The sequence below is a fragment of the Capsicum annuum genome, chromosome 11 (genome assembly GCF_002878395.1).
Source record: "Capsicum annuum cultivar UCD-10X-F1 chromosome 11, UCD10Xv1.1, whole genome shotgun sequence".
Classification (NCBI taxonomy): Eukaryota; Viridiplantae; Streptophyta; class Magnoliopsida; order Solanales; family Solanaceae; genus Capsicum; species Capsicum annuum.
The window spans coordinates 193,377,494-193,390,545 of record NC_061121.1 but is presented as its reverse complement, the minus strand read 5'-3'; positions in this window follow the sequence as shown (position 1 = coordinate 193,390,545).

Genomic DNA, 13,052 nt, shown 5'->3' with positions numbered 1-13,052 from the left:
ACAACCTTTCATACTCAGACAAATGGTCAAGCAGAAAGCACCATTTAGACTTTAAAAGATATGCTAAGGGCGTGTGCAATTGATTTCAAGGGTAGTTGGGATGACCACTTTCCTTTTATTGAGTTTGCATACAATAATAACTATCATTCTAGTATTCAAATGGCTCCATTCAAAGCTCTCTATGGTAGGAGGTGAAGATCTCCAGTCGGTTGGTTTAAAATTGGTGAGGCCTATTTCATAGGGCCTAACTTAGTATTCGATGCCTTAGAAAAAGTCTAGTTGATCAGAGAAAGACTTTGGGTTGCTTAGAGCCGACAAAAGTCTTTTGCAGATGTGCGCAGAAAGGATCTTGAGTTTGAGATTAGTGACTATGTCTATCTCAAGATCTCTTCCATAAAGGGAGTGAAGAGATTCGGCAAGAAGGGAAAGATCAGTCCTCGTTATGTCGGTCCCTTCAAAATTCGCAGTCGTTTTGGCAAGGTAGCTTATAAGCTTGAGTTGCCCTCAGATCTAGCCTCAGTTCATCCAGTTTTCCATGTCTCTTTGCTCAAGAAGTGCATAGGTGACCTGACAGTTGTAGTCCCTACTCAAAGCATAGATGTTCAGAACGACCTCTTTTATGAGGAGATTTCAGTTGAAATCCTTGACTATCAAACTCGCAGACTGAGGAACAAAGAAGTCCCTCTAGTCAAAGTTCTTTGGTGAAATCAGTCCGTTGAGGGAGATACTTGGGAAGCAGAAGCAGACATGTGTACCAAGTATCCTCACCTCTTCTCCGCTAACTCAGACTCAGCCTAAGGTAACAATTCTCCTTAAGTTTTAAGTTTTATGTTCAGATTTTAGCCACAACTTGGTATTTAGTTCATGATCAGAATTCCATTATAAACTCGGTATTGATTACAATTGCATATTCAGTCATGCATTCATGTATCAATTTAGTCATATAATCATGCATCAAATATGCATTCTTATTGTGAGAAACTCAGTTCATCAGAACACTCAGTCATGCATTCATGAATCAGTTACACATGCATCATATATGCATGCTCAGTATGATGTATTCAGTTATCAGTCATGTCAGTCATGGAATCATGTTCAGTATGTACGTCAGTTAATCTTTTCTCGCCTCTCAGTCAGTCTCATTCAAGGACGAATGTTCTCCAGGAGGGGATATTGTAAGACCCCATAAAATTCTAAAGCTTAATTCAGTCCTTTAAGCTTGTCAAGGGGTCCCGGACTTAGAAATTATAGCTAGCTTCCTAGACTTAGTCTATTATTGGCCTTCAAAAGTTGGAAAACTCATTTTGCCACCTTAACATCTTTTAATGGTCAGTATTTTTATTAATTGATGATTAGGAAGGTCAATAGGTATTCTCGAATAAGTTTCAGATTTTTTGGAACATGTTTAGATCATGTTCAGAGTTCCAAAATAGTGGACCAATGCGATCATGGCATGCTACATTACCAATCGCGTTGGTCAACATTTGTGCAAGCTGCCAGAGCCAAAACTTCTTAGATTCAACGCGATCATGGTGCGACGCATCGAGTATAGTGTCACAGCCATCAACATGCCGCGTCGGCACCCAATTTTTAGTCATTAAATGACCGCATCCTCAAGGGAAAAAGGGTCAATTTCCCACCCCTATATAAGTCTAAATTACGGGATTAAGCCCCAATTCAACCTAAATACTTTTATCTCTCTCAAAATCCATCAAGAAAAAGCCTAGGATTTTCATTTGGGGATTCAATTTCAAGAAAATTCCACCATCAATCTTCGTAGAATCACGAACTAAGGTATGCGTAGTATTGATTTATGGATTCATTTCATCCATAAAGCTCAAGAACCCTATTTCAAATTAAAATCATGATGTTTATGTTGTGGGTTATTTCGTAACTATGTTTATCTTGTTGTACGATTCCCAAGTTGGAATCTTTACGTGTTTTTCATGAAACTACGTTATTATACAAGTTAAAATTCATGATTTGAGTTATTTATGATGTGTAATTTGATGATTACACCTATCACCTAAGTTGTGCATGTATGGTGTTTGATAAAATGCCTAAGAGGATAGAAATTGTGTATTATAGCTCAATTGTGACCTATATGACAAATGTATGTTTTACCCTTATGTTGAAATTACTCCCATGCTATTGTGGTGCAATGTAGATGTTTTTTGGAATGCTTATGATGTTAGAGTATGAAAGTATGACGTTGATTATATGCATTCCTACCATGTAAAAGATTATGATAACCATGTGCTTCATGAAATCCCCAACTTATTGTATGATGAATTGTTGATATTGGTCATGTGTTCAAGAAGTGTCAAGTCTTGTCAGTTTCATGCCATCAAGTCCTGGGCGTACTTGTACTCGATAATTTAGCTATGTGCATAGAGATAGTGTCATGTTTTCACGATACTCACAGTCAAGCTAGGATCAGTAGAACTTAGTTAGTCATGTGACTTAGGAAAATCTAGTAAATTCAGTATCAGTCCAGTAATCTCAGTACTCTCAACCTGTCATCAGATCTCAGTAGTATTTCGTCAGTCAACGAAACTCAATGAACTCAGTCTAGTTCAGTTTTGTTAATCATGTTCAGTGTATTTTTAGATGGAAGTAGGAATTAGCACTGAGTGAACCCAAGGATGAGGGCATACACTGACAGTTAAGGGTGTGAACCTTAGAAGCAATCCTTGCATTCCAGAACTATGTAGCCAGCATAGGTTGAGGTATCAACACTGACAGATGAGGGTTGATGAGGTGGATTAGCACTGTTAGATAAGGGTCCTATCATTTTCTTTTGGGGATACTGTCAGATGAGGGTCACCCACAGGTTGTCCTTACCGGTGGCGTGGTATTGACACCCTTCCAATTGGGTTACAGATTGGACCCCAACTCAGCTATAATAGCTTATTAAGGGCATGTCGGTTAGATGACTACTTCCCACAGTTACAGTCTCAGTCTCAGTCTCAGTCTCAGTAAAAGAACTCAGATAGTTCTTCAGAATCCAGGACTGTCAGATACAGTCAACTCAGAATAGTACAAAACTCAGTTAGTTCCATCAAAACCTAGACTGTCAGATACAGTCGCTCAATATCATTTATATTCATTATCAGTGACTCATGTTATCAGTAATCATACTCAGTAGTCACTACCATCACAAATTCAGTCGCAGTCACTTATTCATGCATGTATTCTTACGTTCATGTTATACAGTCAGTTAGCGTTGTTTATGCATTTGAACCCTTTGCATTCAGCATACCTCATATGTATACAGTACATTCCATCATACTGATGTTTTTTTGCTATGGTGTTTTATTCTATACCATAGGTTCAAAAGCACGAGCTCCAGAGCATCAGTAGCATTCCAGTTTCAGCAGTAAGAGTTAGCAGTGAGTCCTCATTCTTCGAGGATATTATCATTACTTTATTTCTTCCTTACTTAATTTATTTCAGTAGTTGGAGTTAGTTGGGGACATGTCCCATCAACTCATTATTTAGACATTTTAGAGGTTTTCAGACTACAGTGTTTTCAGACTAGATATTTTCAGACATTATTTCTGTTTTGGTATTATCGTACCACATTATTCAGATATGGTTTTATCAGATTTTTATCAGTTTTGAACCTTATAGCATGATTCAGCCTACTATTTCCATATTTATGCAGTATATTATACAGTGTTCAGGTACAGATATCAGTCATGAGTTAGCTTGTGGTCCTTCGGGGTCATGAGCACCGTGTAGCAGTCTGGGTACCAGATTTGGGGCGTTACACTTTACCTAGTCATTATCTACCCAACTCAATCTAAAATAGCTTAAGTCATAACCAACCTAAATATGATGAAATTCAGGTCTAAAGTGCTTAAGCACGGAGCCTTCCATCCTCTGACCCTTTTTAAACTTTACCAGTAAACCCCATAATTTTTATGCTTTGAAATCATGAATAAAGGTGTTTTTAAAGATGAAATCAATGGGAAATAGTGGAATTATGAGTTTATAAGTTACCCACATGAAAATCAACATTGAAACCCTCAAAAATTGCCTTTCCTGAATCTCGGAGGTCTAAAAATAAATTAAATTGCAAAAATAGAGTATTTGTACTGTTCGGTGAATAGTACCTCACAAATGCGGTCAATCCTTCATATTGCGAGGGTCAACGTTGAGTAGTCCATTAAGTTGCCTCCGCGTTTGCAGACAAGTCTTTGCATTCGCGAAGTCTGATAAATAAGGACTTCACATTTATGACAGTCCCATTGCGTTCGTGATAAATAAGTCCTTTGGCCTACGCGATCACGGTCACCACCTTACAATCGTGATGAAGGGTGAATTATTTCTCCACATTCGCGGATAGTGGTACACATTTGTGAAGAAGGATCCATAGACCAGATATCAACTGTGCACCAACTGATTTTCATAGTTTTGAAAGTTTTAAATGGACCCTCGAAATTCATTTGGAACTAGAACAGAACTAAACCATATATACTACTAGGCTAATTTCAATATTTTGGACCCAATGGCACGTCAGACTTTTGAAAAAAAGTTGTTATCAATAAATTAACCCCCGAGATCCTATTTCACTATTTTTTAAACAAAGGATTGAAATGAGATGTAAAAGCCCCAGAACCAAACCAACCCCGTTAGTAACCCAAATTTGACATTTCAAATATGCTAGCGCAATCTGTTTTGCCATCTGACACTCAGAACAACCAATGTTGACTAAAGTTAACTATATGGCTTTTTAAGCCTCTAAAAACCATAAACTCACACAACTCATTTTTAATCACATCGAAAACTATGCCAACCATACCCTAACCTCAAAATCAATATGTAGCAACTACGGGAAAGGTCAAAATGATCATAACACATAAAAAATAAAAAATTCACAAATTCAGGTCATTACAACATCCATCACTAAAAATCTAGTTCATCCTCAAACTAAACAGAAGAAAAACACCTGAATCGGTAAAAAGCTGAGGGTAACTACCATACATGTTAGACTCAACCTCCCATATAGCCTCCTAAATTAGATGGTGTCTCCACTAAACCTTAACCATAAGAATATCTCTAGAACACAGCTAGCTCATATCCCTAGCTAAAATGGACACTAGCTCCTCAACAAAGGTCAACCTCTAAGCCAATTAAATTGAGTCCCAACAAAGAACAAGAGACTTATTCTAAATATAGCATCGAAGCATAGATACATGAAAAAATAGATGAATAGCTAAAAAGTCTTGAGGTAAGGCGAACTCATACGAAACCTCTTCAACTATCCAACGAATTTAAAAAGACTAATATACCTGGGGCTAATGTTGCCCCTCTTCCCAAGCCTTATCATGCCCTTCATGGGAGACATCCAAAGAAAGACTCTATGACTAACCCCACACTTCAAGTCACGAAGTTTGCAGTCTGCATAACTTTTTTGCTTACTCTAGACTGCTAGAAGCCTATCATAAATCACCCGACTCTATTCAAAGACTTAAAAAGTAAGTCAGTGCCACAAGATCTAACTAAGTTAGTGCCACAAGATCTAACCTCTGAAGTCTCAAACCAACTAATGTGAGATCAGCAACGCCTACTATACAATGCCTTAAATGGGGCTATCTCGATACTTGAATGGTATCTATTATTATAAGCAAACTCCATCAAGGCCAAATGTTGGTCCTATACCCCTAAAATTCATAACACACACGTGAAACATATCCTCCACAACCTAATTAGTCCATTCTGGCTGACCATCAGTCCGTAGGTGAAAAGTTATGCTAAGTTTAATTCGAGTACCCAACTCCTCCTAAAAAGTATACCAGAAGCTAGCAGTGAACATTGAGCCATTGTCTGAAATAATAGAAACGGGTACCCCATGAGATGAACTATCTTATGAATATAGATATGGATCAACCTCTCAACACTAAAGGAAATTTGAATAGGGATAAAATGGGTTAATTTGGTCAACCAATCCATAATGACCCAAATATTGTCAGAACTGTGAGAAGTACGAGGCAACCCGATCACAAAGCCTATAGTAATCTGCTCTAACTTTCACTCAAGAGTGGGTAATCTCTGAAGCAAACCACCCGATGTCTAATGCTTAACATTCACCTGCTCAACACAAGAAACGAGCTATAAAATTTGCCATGTCCTTCTTCATACCACACCACTAGTAAAGTTGTTTCAAATCATGATATATCTTGATCACACTGGATGAATAGAATATCTAGAGCAATGAACCTCATCTAAATTCAATCTCACCAATCGGCAAATCTCGACACACAAACTCGACCATAAATCCTCAATACTCCATCAAAATCAAGAGAGGCTTTTTAGCCTCGCCACATCAACACCTTATCCTAAATCACCCTCAAACTATCCTCGTCAAACTAATGAGCTCGAGTCTGCTACCTCAAGGAAGATCTAGTATCAATAAAGGCTAAAACATACTCGGGTATTAAAATATCAAACCTAACTATCTGATTAGCTAAATACTGAACCTCTAAGTTTAAAGGCCACTCCTGGGTTAAGAGATGAGCTAAACTCCCCATTCTAGTCGACTTCCATCTTAAGGCATCCATAACCATATTAGCCTTGCTTGGATGGCACAAAATAGTGATGTCATAATCCTTAAGCAACTCAAGCCAACACCTCTACCTCATATTAAGATCTCGCTATTTGAAAATATACTAAAGGCTATGATGGTCTGAAAAAATCTCACAAGGTACTCCATACAAGTAATGAAGCCACAACTTCAACCCAAACACTATGGATTCCAACTCCAAATCATGGGTAGGGTAATTTTCCTCATGAGTCTTCCACTAACGAGAGGAATAAGTAATCACCTTACACTCTTGCATTAATACTGCACCCAAACCAATACCCAAAGCATCACAAAACATGGTAAAACCCATACTCTTTTTTATGCAAAGTCAAGATAGGAGTCGACGTTAGTAATTCTTTAATTTTTTGAAAGCTCTTCTCACATGCATTCAACCACTGAAAACTATATTTTTCTAAGTTAACTTGGTCAAAGAAGTTGTAATAAATAAGAAATCCTCTGTAAAATGCTTATAATAACCTACCAAACTAATGAAACTCTGAATCTTGATGAGAAAAGTAGGTTTATCCCAATCATGAATCACCATAATCTTGGCAAAATCAAGCATAATACCATCCGTAGTCACCATATTACCCTAGAAAGAGATAGAATCTAACCAAAACTCACACTTAGAAAACTTAGCCTTTAATTTCTCATCATGCAACTTCTGAAGCACAATCCCTAAATTTTTCACATAGTTGACCTCACTTTTGAAATAAACCAAGTTTTCATCTATAAATACAATCATAATGGAGTTGAGATATGATCGAATACTGAGCTCATCAACTCCATAAATACTATAGGGGCATTGGACAATTTGAAAGACATCACTAAGAACTTGTAATGGTTGTATCAAGTTTGAAAAGTTGTCTGTAGAACATTCGAAGCTCTAATCTTCAACTGATGGTACCCAAATGTCAAATCAATCCGAGAAAATACCAAAGCACCCTAAAGTTGGTAAAATAGATCATCAATAAGTGGAAAAGGACCATTGTTCTTTTTCTTCACAAATAAGGCAGATGCCTCCAAGATGAGATATACTAGGTCTAATAAACCCCTTACTTAACAAATATTGCAACTACTCCTTCAGCACTTTCAAATCACTCAGGACTATCCTATAAGAAGGAATAAAAATAGGCTTAGTTCTTAGCTTCACACCAATAACAAAATTAATATTATAGTTCGGAGGCATACCATGCAAATTCATAGAAAACATAGCTATGAACTCATGAACAACTCAAATAGAATCCATAAGAGACAGTGAGAAAACACTAGTATCATGATATGAGCTAAATAAGGAAAACACCCTTTCTCTATAATGCGATGATCATGTGTAAAAGATATAACACCCTTCAGGCCCAAATTAAGTATACCCTTCCAAGTTAACCTCAGAACACCCAGTGTAGCTAAGGTCACAGTCTTGGAATAATAGTCTAAAATAACATGATAAGGAACTAACCAATCTATATCCAAGATAACATCAAAATCAACCATATCTAAGATAATCAAGTCTACCTAATTCTCACAACCCACAAAGGTAACCATACAAGATTTGTATCCTTGATCCACCACTAAAGAATATCCTACAGGGGTATAAATATAAAGAGCCATAGCAAAAGGCTCATATGCAATATCGAAACCATTAGTAAAATATGTAGACATATAGGATAAACTTGAACCAAGGTCAAATAATACTAAAGCAGAACTTTATCAAATTGGAACAATACCTATAAAAATAGAATTAATGGCCTCTGCCTCAAGCCTAATCAATATAGCATAGCATAAACCTCATCCACTTTTAGACTGAGAAACCCTATGACCACCTTTATAAATATCTCTAACTCTACCTCGAGTACCTCTAGTATGATATGAACCCCTCTATGAGCTCTCTCTGACCATAGATATAGAGGTATGGAAAAGCTAAAGTTGAGAACTCCACTGAGTAGGACCCAATGTACATTGAGGGCAATCCTTTAGATAATGACCAATTTAATGACACACAAAACACTCTCTTATACTAGCATTATGTTAGAAGGGCTTAAAAGAACTAGAATGACCACCCTAATCAGATGTCTGACTACCTAAAGTCATTGAACCTTAAGGCCTACCACCTGATCCTTATAAAGTGGCCTAAACTGGCCTACCATAAAACCACGAGAACCTCTACTAGAAAATTCTATAACTTAGGAGGCGTGTGCAATGAATTCACCATGACGAGGAACCTTATTAGTATCTCTCTGAGTATCTTAGATAATTAATTCAGTTATCTTGTCATGGTTAATAATACTCTAAAAAAAAGCTCTTTACACTACCTGTTGACCTGTATCCAACTCATAAGTACTATCTAATACCTTCATGAACTTCTAAATTTGTTCATACTTGACAGAGATACTAGCAGTTGAATACCTAGAAAAGGTGTGAAATGAGCCTCATGCTCTAAAATAGTCATGGATCTATGCTCTAAATGATCAAACTCATTATGCATCTATTCCCTCAAACTATATGGCACAAACCTCTCTAAGAAAGCCTAAAAAAATGAGTCTAAGTTATAGCAGGGGAATCCAAAAGTCTACAACTTTCATATAACCTCCGACTTTGACTAATATCTAGCCATATCTATTAATTGATAGGTAGTATAAAAAACTCCATAAGACTTAAGAGATCCAAAATTATATAAGTTTTCTCTTGTTAATCAACTAAAAACTCATAGGCATCTTTGATAATAGCACCACTGAACTTGGGTGAACCTAAATGAATAGACCTCTCAGATCTTTTATAATCATCCAAAGACATAATTGTACCTGAAGCAACTAGAAAAATATTAAGTCTGTAAAGCGAGAATACACACATGAGGGTCCTATAGATGAAGTTTATACCATTGAACAAGGAATATCATGATCAAATATTGGCGCCGATGGTAAAACACCACTCAAAGTCTAAGAAATATCATAAAAGGTATTGGTACATGAAACACCCTGAGTTCTGATCCTAAAAAATTTCTTGAGTTTTGAACTCTCTCGACATCATATAACTAGGGGTACTAGTCGTATATTGGGGTATGGTTTAGTAGTCATCACTCATATGTTGATCAGTGTAGTTGGGTTGGTTCTCTCAAAATCTCTCAAGGCTCTTAGGTTAAGCAAAAGCTAGGGTTTCCTTCAAGGTGGTCAATTGAGGCTCATAGAGGAGATTTCTTTTTATCTTTTTTATAATCTAAGGCATGTTACTCCTCTCTCACTGTTAGTTCCAACTAAAGGCATATTTTATGAATTGTTTTCATGTCATGAATGTTTTATGGTTTTGGGTTTTCAAATATATGTTGGGAGTTTTGGTTATAAATGCTTGGTTATGGTTTTCCCATATTTTAATTATGGATTATATATTTTAATGGTAGTTTAGATATTTGGTTGTATGGGAATGGTTAATTGGTACTTGGTCATGGTTTTGGAAACACTATGCCCCCAATGTGTTTGATAAAATGCCTATGAGAATGCTTTTACTATATTGTTGGACTTTTAATGGAACTACATCATAGTATAACTTGGTAATGGAACCCTAAATAGTTTAAATGGTTTGGAATGGTTAAATGGTAAGGTATTTGTGGTTATGACTAGTCTAATTAAAAGCCTTGTGGGGTACAAAGGAATCCCCCAAGCAAACTTAATAATGAAATACTTGTGGGGTACATGGGAATCTTGTAAGTCAACTGAATAATGTAATCTATGGGTACATGGGAATCTCTTAATCTTTAAAAAGTTTGCTAAGGACATTTCTTGCAAACTATAGTTGGTATAACGATACCATTATTCATAGCCTTGGTTAATAATAAATGGAATAGTGGTTTGGTTGTGTGGTAATGGTTTTAATTGGGAAATAATGGCGGGGTATGATAGCTAATCGTGAAGGTGTGATTCCAATGGATGGACACTGGAAACTCATGTTTGTCGATATAAGGATTGGTCATGATGACCATATATGATACTTAAGGGGTACATGGGAATCCCCTAAGTATATTTGTACATATGTATCATGGAGAACGAAGGGTACCCTAGAATCCTCTACTCCTATGGTATCTCCGGTTCATGTGGCTATATGTATCACAGCCTGTTCAGGGGATTACACTGGACCCATATAGCCTGTAGGTGATTCTAGGATGGTTAAGCTATATATACCCAGGTTAATGATTTTAAAGGAATGCTAAACCTAGTTCTCTTTCCCAGCATGGTTATATATATGTGTGTGTAAGGTTGTGAATGCATATGGTTGGCTTACTTTGTTTTAAAGATTGACATTATTTTATACTTATCTTGAGTACTTGCTAGTGTTCACCCGCTAACCTATCTTTGGGAGGTTGTATTCCCATGTGATATAGGAACCGACCACTCTACTCCTCCTGCTTAGTGATCGGATTTGGGATCATCTCAGTTTTATTGAAGTGGTGAGCTTATATATTCTAAAAGGCTCTATTTTATGTCATGTATGTATTTACATACTTTAGTTATTTCATAGACATTATTTTTTTATATGGTTGGGGGCATGCCCCAATCGATTATTGTTTTACTTTTGGTTAGAGGCTTTGTGGAACTACTATGAGTTGGAATGAGCGATGTCGGTATTGGTGTCAGCCTTAGTATTGGCATTGGTGTTAGGGCTGATACCATTGGACTCTATTTATGATTGTTTTATCATTTTATTTTTTGGTATTATATATATATATGTATATTTATAATTGAACTAATTTGGTATGGGATGTATGGATTGGTTTATGGTTTTCTTTTTTGGTTTTGGTATGGTTATTAGTTGGGTATTAGATGATTGGACTTGTTTGGTTGGTCATGATCATGGACTTATCCCAAAGTCTAGAATTATAATCAATGCTATCTTTTTATACATTCAGAATTCATTCGACTTAGAGTATATGTATTTAGAGGTAGGGTTGGGTAACGGGGGTGGTCTTTGGTCCAGGTTGTACTTAGGATGCCCATTACGACAAGGACCTGGTTTGGGTTGTGTCAAGTTGGTATTAGATATTTAGGTTTATGGTTAATTGGGTGTCCACAAAGCTGTGTCAAGTAGAGACTCTTTTAAGGATGTGTAGCATGCCATACTCATAAGGAAGAGGCCACGAGGCATTTAGGAAATATTTCTCTTCTTTGTGTTCTATTTTCATGGTTGGAGTCTAAGTCCTGGAATCTCTTCTAATTCCATTTTTTGCTTTTTACATCATGTCTCAATGACCTGAAGTTCACAAAAACTCTTCTATCCCAACTAGGGATGATGTTAATGGGATGTATTTTACTCAAGGGATCCATACTCGGTCTAAGGGTCTGATCCCTGATTTCTCTAGAGTTTCACTAGTTATTTATAGTCTTTTTTAGGCTTCTTAGGTTAATGTGATGGATGCGCAGTTTAATTAGTTGATTCATATGATTGCTCAGTTGATAGCTTCTCAGGATGAGCATGGTGCATCAGATATTTCATCTTCTGAGGCCACAAGGGTTGGACGGTTCATGAGGTCAAGTCCTCCAACTTTTACTGGTGTTAAGGTGGAGGAGGATCCTTAAAGTTTTCTAGATGATGTGGAAAATATCTTCAAGGTGATGCAGGCCACAAATATGGATGGGGTGAATCTTGTTGCCTATTAGCTAAAGGATATGGCGTACTAATGGTACAAGGAATGGGATCAGGAAAGGGGTAAGCTTGATAAGTATTCTCTATTGGAGACTTTCTCTAATGCTTTTATAGACTGTTTCTTTCCAAAAAATTTGAGGAAAGCGAAGGCGGAGGAATTTATTAATCTAAAATAGGGGAATATGTCAGTCAAGTAGTATGCCTTGAGATTTCACCAGTTATCAAGGTATGCTATAGAATTAGTGTTTGATATGAGGACCAGGATGAGAAAGTTTGCTTTAGAACAGTCTTGGGATTTGATCCTTGAAAGGAAGATTGTATTGTTGATCAAGGACATAGATATTTCTAGGTTGGTTATTCATATGCATCAGGTGGAGGAGGAAAAAAGAAAGTAGGCTAAGGTAGGGAAAAGGCAGGAGAAGAGATTTAGGTTCTCTAAGTAGGGTGGTCAATAACAAGGTGGTCGGGATGGGTGTAAGAGGCCAAAGAAAAAGTGGGGGAGTTTTGGTTCTTTCTTCATAGATAGTGCTTCTTACCTAAAGAAGTTGGGTGATAAGCGTCAGTAGGGTGACAACAACTTTAGGGCACAGGGTGCCTGATCTTAGGCTAGTGGGGCTCAGTCGACCTCATCATGTCCTTTTTATAGGTTCTGTAGTTGGTTACATCGGGCTTTCTATGATGAGGGGAGGGACAAGTGTTTCAAACATGGTCAGCGAGGCCATATACTTAGAAACTATCCAGTTAGTAAGGTTGTGTCAGGAGTGAACAAGGTTTTGGTTGCCTCTTCATCTTCTCCTACACCAAAGAGTGTGACTTTTGTATTTGTATACGGATA